At 41.6% G+C, this 13,899-nt stretch overlaps 1 protein-coding gene across 3 annotated transcripts in view; it reads left to right on the top strand.

Moving 5' to 3' along the window:
- The window catches only part of LOC111245033 (uncharacterized), a 42,813-nt gene that overhangs the window by 11,697 nt on the left and 17,217 nt on the right, over positions 1 to 13,899 (top strand). The window contains exon 1 of one of the 3 annotated variants that reach the window (XM_022792788.2): positions 6,668 to 6,809. The exons of the other annotated variants lie outside the window; for them this stretch is intronic. The gene's annotated coding sequence lies outside the window, so the exon portion shown is untranslated. Of the gene's footprint in view, positions 1 to 6,667; positions 6,810 to 13,899 lie in introns of those variants that run through there. 3 annotated transcript variants of the gene reach the window in all.

The raw sequence follows: 13,899 nt of genomic DNA, 5'->3' as shown, positions 1-13,899 counted from the left end.
AGATACGATAAGCCAACTCATATATGTACCAATAGATAGATCATCGAATCACTGGGCATCGTAAAAGCTCACAAAATCAATGCGAAACTCGAATTTGGCACATCGAAAATCCGTATCTCATGCTGACCCCTACTACACCAATGGCGATCTAAACAATGGTTGAACAGTTACAAAATGTAATAGATAACAAATTTAATTGATCGCGCAAATCGTCCTTCTCTAATTTGACCCTTTCCATGTATATACATTGGGAAAAAGAACGAGGCCGTTAAGTTACGCTCCTACCATATGCGCAGGACTCTATAAATGTAGTTTCATTTTAATAAGATCTCTAATCGAAATATCACAAAATTGACGTTTTATGCAGGTCGTTCCAGAATAGGCGATACAACAAGCTTTCATGTCCTGTGACCTTGAACACAGAGAAACCGCTCCACGATCACCTGTAACTAGACAGATTTTAGGAATCGTTAGTGAACCTTTACTATTCCGGAATGGCTAAAATGGGCCGCCTCTAGAGATCTGTCGGCGCCATCTTTTCCGTACAGATAAACCTTTAAGCAGAGTAAAAGCCTCAGTTGTTGTTCCTTCGCCAATAAGTAAGCGGTATCTTAGTTCGATGATCTCAATAGAATCACGAATGTCTCTCAGTTGTGGCAACTGTGACATTTTCTCGTTTTTATTACGTGTGCATGCGTTGCTAAGTCGTGAAACAGCGTCGGCTTGTCCAAACTTTGTCGTTTGGCACTATTTAGTAGAGTCACTACCATTGCAAATGACGCGCCGAGAACACAGAGACTTCAGCTTTGCTTCCAAATATAGAAAGCGGAGGGCGATGATCGGTGAGCAGCGTTAACGGGCGCCCATAGATACAGCAGTGGAACTTGCCTACAACAGAAGACGGCCGTAAGTTCTTGTCCCTCAGCTTAAACAAATATTTAGTTCCTATTGACGTGAGCCATTTAACTGCATGTGAGATAGATGTTTCGCTTTCATTGGATTGTTTTTAAAATACGACTGCGCTGAATCGTATGTGTCTGAGAGTTTTGGATATAGTGCCTTAGTAGAAAATGTAGAACGAACATTTCTTTCGTTTGCTCAAACTTTTTTGGCATTGTTCGTTTTAAACAGATGCGGTATCCTTCGCCAATAGTTTATCCACCGTTCAGGACAATCCTGAACCTATGAGCTTACGAAACAATGAAATGGTGCTATGAGAGATGTTCATCCCTATCACAAAGCATAGGTAAAAAATATTTCAAAAAGCAGGCTATATCCGTTGCAGATTTTCTAAATCGGGCACAGACTCCGTTCTGTTGACCGACAATACCAGATATCGTATTTGAGTCTTCAGACATACACATCTTCTAAGACGAACCTATGAACCAAATTTGATCTCTTCTAGAAAATCGTGCGAATATAATTGTAGGTTTTTTTTAAGGTCCGGCTATCAATATTACGTCATCAAGGTAAGCACGTACTTCGGCAAGGACTTTGATTAGTGTGTTGGAATATGGACGACATTACCTTCATTTCGAATAAAAGGTCCATTAAATTGATGTATATGAATTTTTTTATTTCTTTCTTTCTTCAACTTGGGCTTGTAAGTAAACCTCGCTAAGGTCATCCTGTGACACATACTTACTTTCGGTCAAATGAGGTGTCCAGGCGTCGAAGGCGGGCAGTGGTATTTTGGCTATGTCGTTTAGTTTCGTACTATAATCCACGCACAACATCAATTCAAGGCGTTTCCCTCCCAGCAATCAGAGCCTCAAATTGTAATAATCTAATTTGTGAACCTTGTCGTTTAATTGAAGATACCATTGGAACATCGGCAACGTATCTATCTATCAGGCGATTTACGCTAAGAGTTCCGTATTAGCTGAGTAAAGCTTTGGTTTTCCCAGTTGTTCCCAGTCCTTGATATTTGTGGTTAAATCTCCACTAGCGTCGATTTGCATTTTCGTATGTTCCGTTATTTCAAATGCTTTGGTAGAACACGGAATATTTCTCCTTACTACTTGAGCTCTTTCCATTTTCCTTTGTACATATCCTGGGCCTTTCAGTCTACAGCGTTTGTATATGCTCGACGATAACACATATAAATGGGCAATCACATCATAAGTGATGCATTTGGGACGCGGGCATCGTGAGTTAAATGTTATTGTTAGTAATCCTGTTCGGAACGATGTTTTTCCCTACCATTGATCTTAAATTTCTGCTGGTTGTGCTATTGTTTGAAAGGATAACTTCTAGCATTGTCTTTATGTGTGAACCGAGCTCGTTCAACGTGGTTTTTTTTTCTAGCTCGATCCAGCTAACATACTGTATGGATTTCTTGAAACGTACACACACCCATATTAAGCACCAGTTAGGCCACATGTTAGAGATTACTGTTAATTCGTGTTTTTTGTTGACAAGCCTTAAATATTTATCGAGTGTAGTTTTGCTTCCATTGGGATAAGGATTTTGAGAAGAAAAAAACGCTCATTTCTAAAGAATTCTCCATCAACTGTTATTTCTACTGGCTTTTTCGGTACAATTTACGCTTTAAGTGTGGCGTGACACTTAGGGTTTGCAAACTATCCTTGTGCGATAGATAGGCGTGAAAGGCATCATATGGCTTCAGAATACCTTCAGAGCAGTTCCTTAGGTCGTGGCAAAATTTTGGAATTCCATTTGCACGGTTTGCTGCTGTTTGAATCATATATGGTAGGTCGCGGATTTCGCTATAATGATATCACATCCTCGGACAGCGTCAAAATGTTAGGTAGCAACAGCGTTTGTAGCGACCTGTAGTAATTCTGATAAGTGCGATGCAGCGCTTAGTCAAATCCTATTATGTGAACCCCTAAGGAGTTATCTTAGGGTTTTTGTGCACTTCCGTCCCCAGTTTGTCACGCTACTTATACTTTATATGCATTTGATATACGATAAAGAGGCACGTCCGAAAAAGCCCTCACAGGACCAGTCTCAATTAGGAGGAAGCGTATGTTTGTTTATAGACATTACATTTATATATATATATATATATATATGGGGGGCTTTTAAGTACGTACAGGCAATGACGCCTTATTTCGTTTTTCATATGAGATAGATAACAGGGGCAGAGCCACAGTTACGAAGGTACTAAATATATTCCAAGGACATTTGTACACTTCTGAGATAGTTTTAGATGGATCATCAATGAGCAATGATAAAGAAAGACGTAGGCTGATAGCTATTTGGAATCAGGAACTAAGGTAGTCTAGGGAAAACTAAACCAGTTGATCTTGTGCTAAGCGACCAACGGCTTTGTGTCACGCGGCGGCGATGTTATTAGTGGTACTAAGTTTGATAGAGAACCTTCAATATATACCCAAAGCTCATGTTGTTAAAGGCGAGTTCGATTTAAATTCGTTTCCTTCCTGCCTATTTATAATGATACATCTATCTAGCTCGATGTTCAACGATCCTACCGTCTTGGCTGATGCGTCCTTAGATAAAAAGGCAATATTAGCGCACCTCAGGTAATTTAAACGCGCACCAGCCTTATTTAGGCTGCAATATCCCGGGGCAATACGCCATTTAGATCGCTAATTTCCAGGTAGCCAATAATGGCCGTAGTGTTTAAAATGTTTTCTATTACTGTTGTTGGTAGTAGACGATGTGTGACAGTCACAAAAAAGAATATGCTTTAAAAATAATATACTGATAGATATGGTGGGCTAGAAATAATCACCGGTCAATACGCGGTCAAAATTTACTAACAGGTAAAGCTCCGCTCATAGTCAGCAAATACCTTAGCCTGCATTGTATAACACGTGGCCATGCACGACACATCTCTAAATCTGCTCTCGCTCTTCGCCGCTTACGTAATATCGATTATGGCGATAGTAGAAAATGTTTTTGATACCATACAGATGTTGAAAGTGATTTTTGCTTTCATCAGTCATAAATATAATTCAGATCACTGTACCTACATACTGATCTGAGCTCTATAGCGAGTTTACGTGCTTGTTCGCAGAGGCCGATGCATTACCTTGTCGAAAGCCGCGTGGGCTTCTCTTTAGATATCACAACTATTAACGGTGAAACTAGAATTAGTTGATGATTTTGCCTTTTCGGAAAGAAGACGCTTATTTCATTGAAAACCAGGCCAAGAACATAGACACTGGCCAAAATTTTGGTTTTATGCACAAGAGACACGTAGATCATCTAGTCCGTTACCCTTTCCGCGCTCGTTAAATTGGGGTTCAAAGTACGCGCCATCTGTCACAAAGGATAAACGAATCCACGTTGAAAATAGACATCGATTTGTTCCTTAAAGAAAGAGCTAAGACGACCTGCGAATCTTCTCAATGTCGCCTAAAAAAGCTAAAAAGTTGTATTAAGTGTTAAGGTTTTAGCAGATCCAATGTCTGACTTGTACAACATATGCCATGTACCTTAGATCCTAGTTTTCTATAGAAGGATTATGGAAAATGCAGTTTTGGGTAACTTGATCAACCTTAAAATCTGCCCTATTTTTTGCTTTGTTTAGGCTTTCTCTCGTGCTGTGCTAATTTTAAAGTGTTTGCAATTTGTATGAAAATTAGTCATCGTTACCTGTCTTTATGCTGATCCCGAAAATTTCGACAAGAAAAAATTCTATGTCGTAAAGCAGAAGATTTTCTAATTTCCAAGAGTTTCTAAAATTTATAAAAATAGTAGAAAAATTTAGATTCTTAAGCAGAAATTAACTAAGATGAGACTACCTATCGGCAATTGGGCTATCGATGTGACTCGCCAAAGGCTAGTTTTTGAAGATTTTTTTGGCATCTTTTTGCGCGTTTTGGATTCTTGGACATCTACCTACTGTTGTCCTGAAGTTCAAATTGTTTATGTCCGGTGTGGTCGAGACTTCAACAAGTCTACGCGTTCCAATATCGTTTTATTCATGGTTACCATTAGATGGTCGTCGGTGAGTATAGAGAAGAAGTGTTTGTCGACGTCTTGCAACCGGTCTAGGCCCCAATTGAAGCGAACGGCAGTTAGATTGGATAAACACGTTTGCCAGAGATGTCTCTGTCAGCGTTTGCCAAAGGTTCCATCTATTTTCACTCAGTTACACACACAGACACATGTATATGGTTCCACATGGTCGATAGGTGTAAGTCACTTTATAATTAACGCGTTATGTCATTACACTGATCGACCATTTGATCTCCTACTAGGCTCCTATGTGATTGGAGGGAGCGATAGACAGTATATCAATTTACGTGGTATGAATGTATATGTATTGCCGGATGGGCTGTAGCGATAACGCGTTCGCAGCTGTTGTGAGCCCCGCCGACTTTGTCTTCTTTTCGTCGTTGTAGATTGTGAATCCCTTCTCAGGAGGGATGGCTGTTTGCTATTGCTGAACGGACCTTCATCAAAAGCTACAACCAGGATTATTTTTCGTCGGCCAGCATGAGCATTACCTGCCGTTTGCTGGAGCTGTTACGGTTAATCAAGTTGTCGATAGATATAGTGCTTGTGGACCGTTGACTGTCCAGTCGTGGGAACACTATCTGCTTCATCAGCATCGTGATTACCATCACAATCATCGCCTTCTTTGCAGTCATTTGCGGACGACAACATCTTCTCTGTTTAGGAAGAACCGTAACTGCCTCGTCCGCCGCTGCTATTGCTGTCGCCGTTTATGTGCGTGTTCGCTTGTATCGGTTTATTTGTGTGTCTTTCTTAGTCTGTGTGCCTGCCTTTGCAAGGCATTGAACATTTTGTCGTCGTTGCAATCCTTGTTGTAGCTAGCATTGCTTTTATGATGGTCGAGCGTGTGCTTGGTGACGATGCTTGCCCAGGTGGGCCGTCGTCGTGTCTTGACAGCTGCCCCGAGGCTCCAGGTTATGGCCTGTTGCCGTCACGGGTCTCAAGCCAACTGCGGTCCTTTCCTTTCGTCATCGACGAAGGCGCCACGCTGCACCACATTCACTGTCGTACTATTACTGCGGCCTACAGCAGCCGCAGCACAACCGGGCGCCAGCTACGACGACAGCATCAAATGTGATAGTGGCTGTCCGGTCCCATGCCCATCTCTCACTCGTTCGTTCGTTCGTTCGCAGGAGCTGCCTGGCAGCCTCGCACGCCTGCAGCATCAGTCGCTGGAAAGTCAGTCAGTCAGTGGTCGAGCATCACCATCACTGCTTGTTATGCTAGTAATAGACCTGTAATGGCGCTTTTCCCTGTGGTACTGAAGCTGTTTTAGTAAGCCGTCAATAGCAGGGCAATTGTCGGCATCTACAACAAAGAGACTGACAAATACGGAACGACTGAATTGGTGTCTGATCGCATTGTATCGGTGACACACACAACGGACGCTGTCAGCAATTAGTTGAGTGGTAGTATTCCTTCCAGTAGCGGAGTTTTCCCTTTATTGGGCCGTAGTAAGATTGAACTACGTAAGCCTTGCCATCAATGGCTCCGCTAGTGCTAATTGTTTAAAAGTGATCAAGCCAGGTAGGTGTAGTTTTATCACAAAGATACTGAAGATCTGTCTAACGGCTTCAGTCGAACTTGTGCTATAACTTGTTTCCGTCAGTAACGATCTCGGAGTGTTTGCACATCAAAGTGTTCACGGCCTATGCGCGAACACTGCCACATCTAGAGCCTATGAGGAGGCGATAACTAGTGAAATCTTTCTAGCCATTAATGCAGATCTACAAGAGAAAGTGAACTTTTTCGTCTACTTAATTCGGAGCGAACGAGTGGAATTTAGTACGTAACGTGCAGGAATACCTTTAAAACGGACGTCGAAATTAAGAGATACGACGTGAACGCTTAGCCTGGTAAGCTAATTTAGAATGAACAATCCAGCTAACATTAGATGCCAGTTTCAGGGAGAACTTATCGAACTTCGCTTCGTAGAAGATTAGGTGTAGAATATGGGAGAAAAAGGTCAGGTTAAAAAATATATAAATTGTGCAGCGTAATTATAGGACCGGTTTTTCGCATTTTCGTCACAAACAGTGAAGTTGGCAGAAAAAGTGGGTCGGTAAAAAAAATATCATATAAAGGCAGACCTAAAGCAACTAATGCACTGGGATATTTCGTAGGCAATTTTGTGTTCAAGGTCTTAATTTTTTTTTCGCCATAAAAAAGTGATCAATTCAATAAAGAGCGATATTACATTTTTCTCTCTAGAGTTAATATTCTTGGAGTAATTTAAAGTTTTTTAAAACATTATTAAAATATATGGAAGGCTAGAAACCATAGAGCTTTTATGACGACCACATTCTCAAAAAGTAACACATATTGAAACAATTACGTGGTTTATTCTTTACAATTTTCTGCAACAAACAAACAAACAAACAATGCCTCTCAACATGGATTCTAAAACACATTAAATTCAGTGAAAAGCATCAACGTTAGAGAAAAGTCGTGAAAATATATTTATTTAGTATTGACAATTGTGTCGCATTGTTTTAGACTTCTTTCCATAGCAATAAATGCGTATTGAGATCTCGAAGGTCTTGATTTCCTCAGCCAGTATGTTCTCAGACCTTTTCCTGGAACAGCATCGCTTGCAAAATAAGTGCGAGGCATAAAGCTAAAAACCACAATTACGTGCCCAATAATACTTGATTGGTTTTGTTTTAATAAATATGACAAATGACTTAAGGTTTCACAAATGTAACGATTTTGGTATATATATATATATATATATATATATATTCTGCGGTCTTTTTTCTTATACTTACATTGTTACGGAAACCGATAGAAAAACTGTAAAATATTCCTCCAAGCTCGACCATAGCCAGAAGCCGCAAAGAGTCAGCGACCTCTCTGATAGTTTAAGATCTATGAACAAGCCATTATTATTTCTAATCTGCCCAAAGGGGTGAAAAGACGTAAAGTCTATCAGGTCGATTTTTTCATCTTCATCGAATTGCGTCTGTGCCAGAGTCAACGCATGAGTGCCCCGTCTGCTTCAGTCATAATATTTTGGGTTTTCGCTGCGAGCTGCGAACGCTTATTTCCCTGCATCGGCTATTGATATAACAATTTATTCAGTCAAATCCATATTTATAAGTTCTAACAGTCTTACCGCAACGATCGCGGTTAGGTATCAGCATGGATCCTGTGATCTACCAGATGTAGCACGCTTGGCCGGTGCCTGATTGTGGACCTCTGTCGGCGTCGTCGTGCTGGAAGCTATAGTGGCGGTATAGTTGGGAACGTTTCGCAATGGCCGCTGCAGTAGTCGGTCTTGGGGTCACTCCGGGGTGGATGCGCGAAGTTTTCACTTTTGCACCAACGCACCGACGGTTCCCTACTTCCCGCTGCCTGCTACTATTATCGTCATCAATATTATAGGCTCGTCATTATCATCACCATCATTATGATCATCACCAGCAGCATCATTGTCACCGCGACCATCATCGTCACGTTTACTGCATCGATTTCCTTGGGCTTTCTCTGACATTTTCAAACATACTTGTTTCTTTGGTCGTTTCGGCTGACGTGGGCGCCGATCACATAGGTGCGTTTAGCTACAACAGAAGTAGTGCTGCGCTGTTGTCCTCCCATATTGCTTTTTTGTCAAGTTATTTCGTCTTTCTTTTTTCGTAGTCGTCGGCTCCTTTCCCCTCTCCTCCTCCACCGTCTCTTTTCCGTCGTCGTTATTGGTTTGCTTATGCTTTTCCTCTTTTATTTACCAATTCTTTTTATTGTTGTCGTTACCAACTTCGTGTTGGCCGGTTTCCGCATCCATTGTCTATCTGAGGGAAAGCTGCTACCATTAGCCTCCTGAGGGTTACTGTATACTGAGGAAAGTGTATACACACGCATGCCGAACGCTGCTACCGGCGTGGCTAATATTATTACGCATCTACATACAGTTACTCGTAGCCCAACAACGTTTCCGCGAGCTCTCGCTTACGGAGGGGGACCCTTGGAGGTGGTTTTGATGCCGATGATAACTGTGGTTAATATCTATAACGAGACACGTCTTTCTATACTTGATTTCTGCTATTCGCGACTGAAGGGCCCGCTTTTTTTCCTAAAACGTTCAACGGCTAAAACAAGCTCGAAGGGCATTTGCAAGATAACACGAGCACTTCCGATGGATTCGGACCTCTATGGCTAGCGTTTCGTTCGTCCATCGTGACAGCACATAGAAATGTGGTCACATAGAAACTATACGTAAAGGTACATTGCAGCTCGCCTCGATCATGGCCATAACAAGGCACAGCTACCGTTTGTGACAACCAATGAACAAGTGCAAGAAACTTTATTGTTTATGGTGACGTACATGGATACAGTCGTGCACAAGGCTGCTTAGGTACAGCGGTGGAACAAAAGTCAACTTGCAATATGCGCAATCTTCAATCATGCGCATATATGGCCACGATATATTGTTGCTCTTTTGTGAAGCCTACCATGCTAGCTTTTGTTGCAATGATGTAATGCTTTATTTACCTCGAAACGTCCTGACCTGATACCTTCATGCATGGCGCACTTTTTCCATCGTAAGGTGCAGCATTTTTCACTTACGTCCTGGTTCCTCTGCGATCTCTTCCCTACTGACCAGACTTATGTGTTACATCGCCACTAGAAGACTTTGACCGACATAGTAGATAGATAGAAGGGCAATCTCTTATCATCTCCGTTCGGGGCTGAATGCTCTATCCGGTCTAGTGCAGGTCCGTGTAGCAAGAATTGGACAAATATGTTGCACTGCGATGCCGTATAATGTCCAACCCGATATCGGTCATCCTTCGTGACAAAAAGCTGTTTCTACTGAAGTGACGACTTCTACTACCTGCGATTTTTAGCTCTTTTCTTGCTTAGCTGTCGCAGCTTTCGCTGCATCGTCGTTGACTCAATGGATTTACGATGAACGATCTAGGAAATTATTCCTGATAACAAATAGATGAATAGTTGACTACTACAACTACGGTTAGTATTGTCGCTTTTACCATTGCCGCCGACGCCGCTGCCGCCGTCGCCTGAATCGGAGAAATTGAGGGGTCCAAACCCAGGCTTTGACGGCATCTGATTGCTTCGGTAGCGATTTCTGCAACAGCAGTGGCCGAGCACTGATTGCTCGTACTGTCGCTGCTGGTGCTTCTGCTGCTGCCGCCATATATTGATCACGTATCATCTGCTTGCTGCTGTTTTTTTTTTTTATCTAAAGAGAAGAAGCGATGGACGTAGAATTGGTCGATCTTTTGGTCGAAAAACCAAACGTCATCATCTCACTTTTTTGCTGGTGGTACGGTGGTATTACTAGTGTCGTTGCTACAGATGCAATTCGTTTCGTTGCTGCTACTATTACCGGTATCACTATTACAGCTGATGGCTGGTAGTTTCTCCGGATGGCTGGTGTAGGTAGACAGGCTGATAACGATAGTGGTCTGAATGCAACAAAGATGTCGATCTGTGTTGAAAGAAAGCCGTGCCGACTGCAAGGCTCCACGTCATCTAAGCAAAACAACGGCGATTCCGTATCAGAAAACAATCACAGACCGCGCGCACAGTGCCCATCGTGCCCTTTTTTTGGTACCACCTGTGGTTAAACAACAAGAGCGATGGCAAAAAAATACATCCAAGGGAAACCGAATGTCAGCGTCACTACCGTCGACAGTTTTAAGCGGCCTGGTCATGATCACACCCCTTAGGAGCGCTTCTGAACGACAGAGTGTTTTCTGTTGCCAGTTAACGACGACGAATTGCAAAGAGTGATTTTCTAATCAGATGAAATAGCACGAGGTGAAGCGGCCATCGGTGAAAGGTAGGCCAATGTTATACGATATTATTTGGAATACAAAAAAATTAACGCGTACAGACAGAAATCAAGAGGTCTACAGATATCCCTTAGGAAGTAAGGCACAAAGAGAATGGCACCGATAATGAACGAGTAGCCGTAACATCTTTCTTGTTACCAATGTGTGAAGCACACACGAGAAAGCACAGAGCTAACTTGGCTTGACAAAGCGTTCGTCGTTACTTACAAAACCTTGAAGTACAACATATTTTATAATTTGGCAATGATGAAATCATTTTGCTTATATTTAACTAAATTGAGGGTTAAAAAAGAAGCACCTGTGCAGGACGATGCAGCCAAATTGCATTTGAACGGTTAGAAAGTCTCTGCACTATTCTATAGCTTATTATCAGCTTCGTAGAAACCGTATAAGGCTGGAGGAATGGAGTGGGGTGCAATGTATGGGGCTTGAGGACCAAGCAGTGCAGTGATTCGCAATGCACCTCGATGTTCTACGATCGCAAGGTACAGAGTACCAGACATGTGGTAGGAACAAGAATAAAGATAGTAACTAAAAAGGCTCTGTGATTCCTATGGCTCAAGCCGAACACAGCATCGGTAAATACCCGAAGTAGTGCTATCTTAATTGTGAAATAGTAGTTGAATGTTCCTTGGTTCAACTACTTTTGCTTCTGCTTGTAGACAGCACTAGATGCTTCAGATGAAATGAAAAGGAGCTTCCTAGGTCTGTAACCAACTGATCTATGAAATTCAGGATAACTTCACGTTGAGGAGACTCTAAGGGTTTTTTTCCAGTAACGATTAGTATTATCGATATATCGTACTGTATCGGGCAAAGTCGTGCGGTAACATAATTAAGGTAGGTCCAGACTAGAAAGAAATATACAATAGGAATATATAATAATATAATGTTATCGAGTAGGGAAGGTCTTCGTCACGTTCATTACGAGAACTCGATGTGCACAATTTCCACCATTGCTAAACGGCGTTAAGTATCGCTATATAAATCCAAAACTGATAATAACTTGACGTACTTCTTCAATCGACGCCATGTTACGTTAACGTAAGTTCATCGTCGATATCAAAATCTACCATGATTCTCTGTGCTGGCCTATAGTTGGTTGACCCGTTGAAAACAAAGTGCCCTTCAGCATCGTTTCAAGCGTAGTCACGCTATATATTAGGACAGGGCAAGAAGTTGTTGGCAAAGTTACGAATAATTTAAGAAAGAATCGTTCCAGAAACAAAATATACAATATTATCAACAGTAACAGGATTATGGATGCACCCTGATACTCGCTATCTGTATATATATTGTAGCTCAAGAAATCGAAAACCGTTGCAGGGGTCCCCAATGTAAAATAAAACTCCATAAACAATGAAGGCCTTGATACCTTATTAACTTTGCGTTAATTTATGAAAGTTTACAAGATGCTTTAATACATGCAGCCATACGAAGACAGAAAAACGTATCTTAAGCCTACAGTCGCAACTTCGTTTTTTATCGAGAAAGATCAAATTAATAATTATATATATTATACTAGCTAGTTTCAATTTTTATTAACCGGTGAGCGTAGATATATTCAAGCAGAGAACGATAATCGACTGCAGATCCATTTTCCGTCAATTTTGAATAATGTCTCGAAATCGGCAACGTGAAACCCTTCTTACGTCTCCTTACCAGTAGGGTGTCACAAGCGTAGCCCAGCAGACGTTAAAACTGAATAACTCCTAAACGCTTCGGGCCAGAATGATAACTTTGAACATGTGTTAGACCTTTTTTTTGTTTCGACACTCTCGATTCTGTTTTATATGTAATATCTTTTTTCTTTTCAAATTATCGAATGCCTCGTGATCACGCAGACATGACGCGGGAGAACGAGTGGGCTGAAGCCAACGTTGAGTATTCGTTTGCTAAATTTAGAAAATAATTAAGGCCCAACGATAAGGTCTACCGTTGTTATATAGTAACTGGACTACCTGCCTGCCTGCCTGCCTTCGATTGCTCTATTGATAGTCTGTGTGTCGCTTAGGCAGCTTGAGATTGTTGGTTGCATTCGTTATTTTATTTTTAGTAAATACCCCATAGTAGCAGATGCGGTTGATGTCCACTGCAGATGGTACAGTTGCTTTAGAGCCGAACTTACTTGCCATAGTCGTCAAACCAATATTTCGTTCCAGAACGTCACTATTTTTTCGCTTGATCCGGCTGACTGTAGACATTGAACTATGTCTTATAGGCCGGCGATATGCTTTATAGGCGAATTCTTTGTTGATTAAAGTTTCACAGATTGAACTTATTGTCTAAAGTTAGTTGGTGGAAATGCTCTTGTTCTTCGGGTGCCAAAATGTGGTCACGTGCCCGCTGATCTTTATCACCTGCTATTTGTTCTTGAAACCGTACCGTACCGTACCGTACATCCGTTTATGGCCTTCTTACGAAATGTTATCACCATCATCAGTATTTACCAATAAAATTTCGTCCGTTATTAACGCATAGTTCAAAATTCAGTTTCGAAGTCCGTTGCATTCTCTCGTAACAATACCCCACAAATGTCGGGGACGAATCAGGCCATCGAGTGAAACGTTAGTGGTAAACAGGCAAGACTGCGGCTTTTTCGCAATATTGGTAAAGCCAAACGGAATAGCGATCCTAGTAAGTACCGACGATGACAGTAGTATAACGATATCGCAATAGATATCGCCATTATATGTATATTATAATGATGATGGTGGCAATAGCTAAGGATCAGGTTGACTATTTAGGTCCTACAAGCTGAACAACAAAGCTATATGGGCTTGATTATTGCAAATCGTTTGCTACGCGAGCGCGGTCATGTGGACAGACTAATTCATGAAGCCCCTCGCACTTAACCGTAAGAACACTGGTTTAAGAATCGTCATCGTACTGCCATTTTTCTTCGGTACTTCTTTGGTCTCGCTTCGAAGAGTTTAACTACAACTATGAGCGACTCCAGTTTAGCTGCCACTGCTCGATTTCGGTTTTTCTTAGCGTGAATGAACTATATAATAGTGAAAGTAATCACAGCAGCAACGGCATCCATACATATATATGGCTGCGGCTGTTTATATATATGACATCGTCCTTCCGTGCTTCCGTTCCCACCCGGATTAAGATGCCTCAACAA

Source organism: Varroa destructor, unplaced genomic scaffold (assembly GCF_002443255.2).
Source record: "Varroa destructor unplaced genomic scaffold, Vdes_3.0 BEIS01000001.1, whole genome shotgun sequence".
NCBI classification, from domain to species: domain Eukaryota; kingdom Metazoa; phylum Arthropoda; class Arachnida; order Mesostigmata; family Varroidae; genus Varroa; species Varroa destructor.
This window is presented reverse-complemented; position numbering and strand designations above follow the sequence as displayed.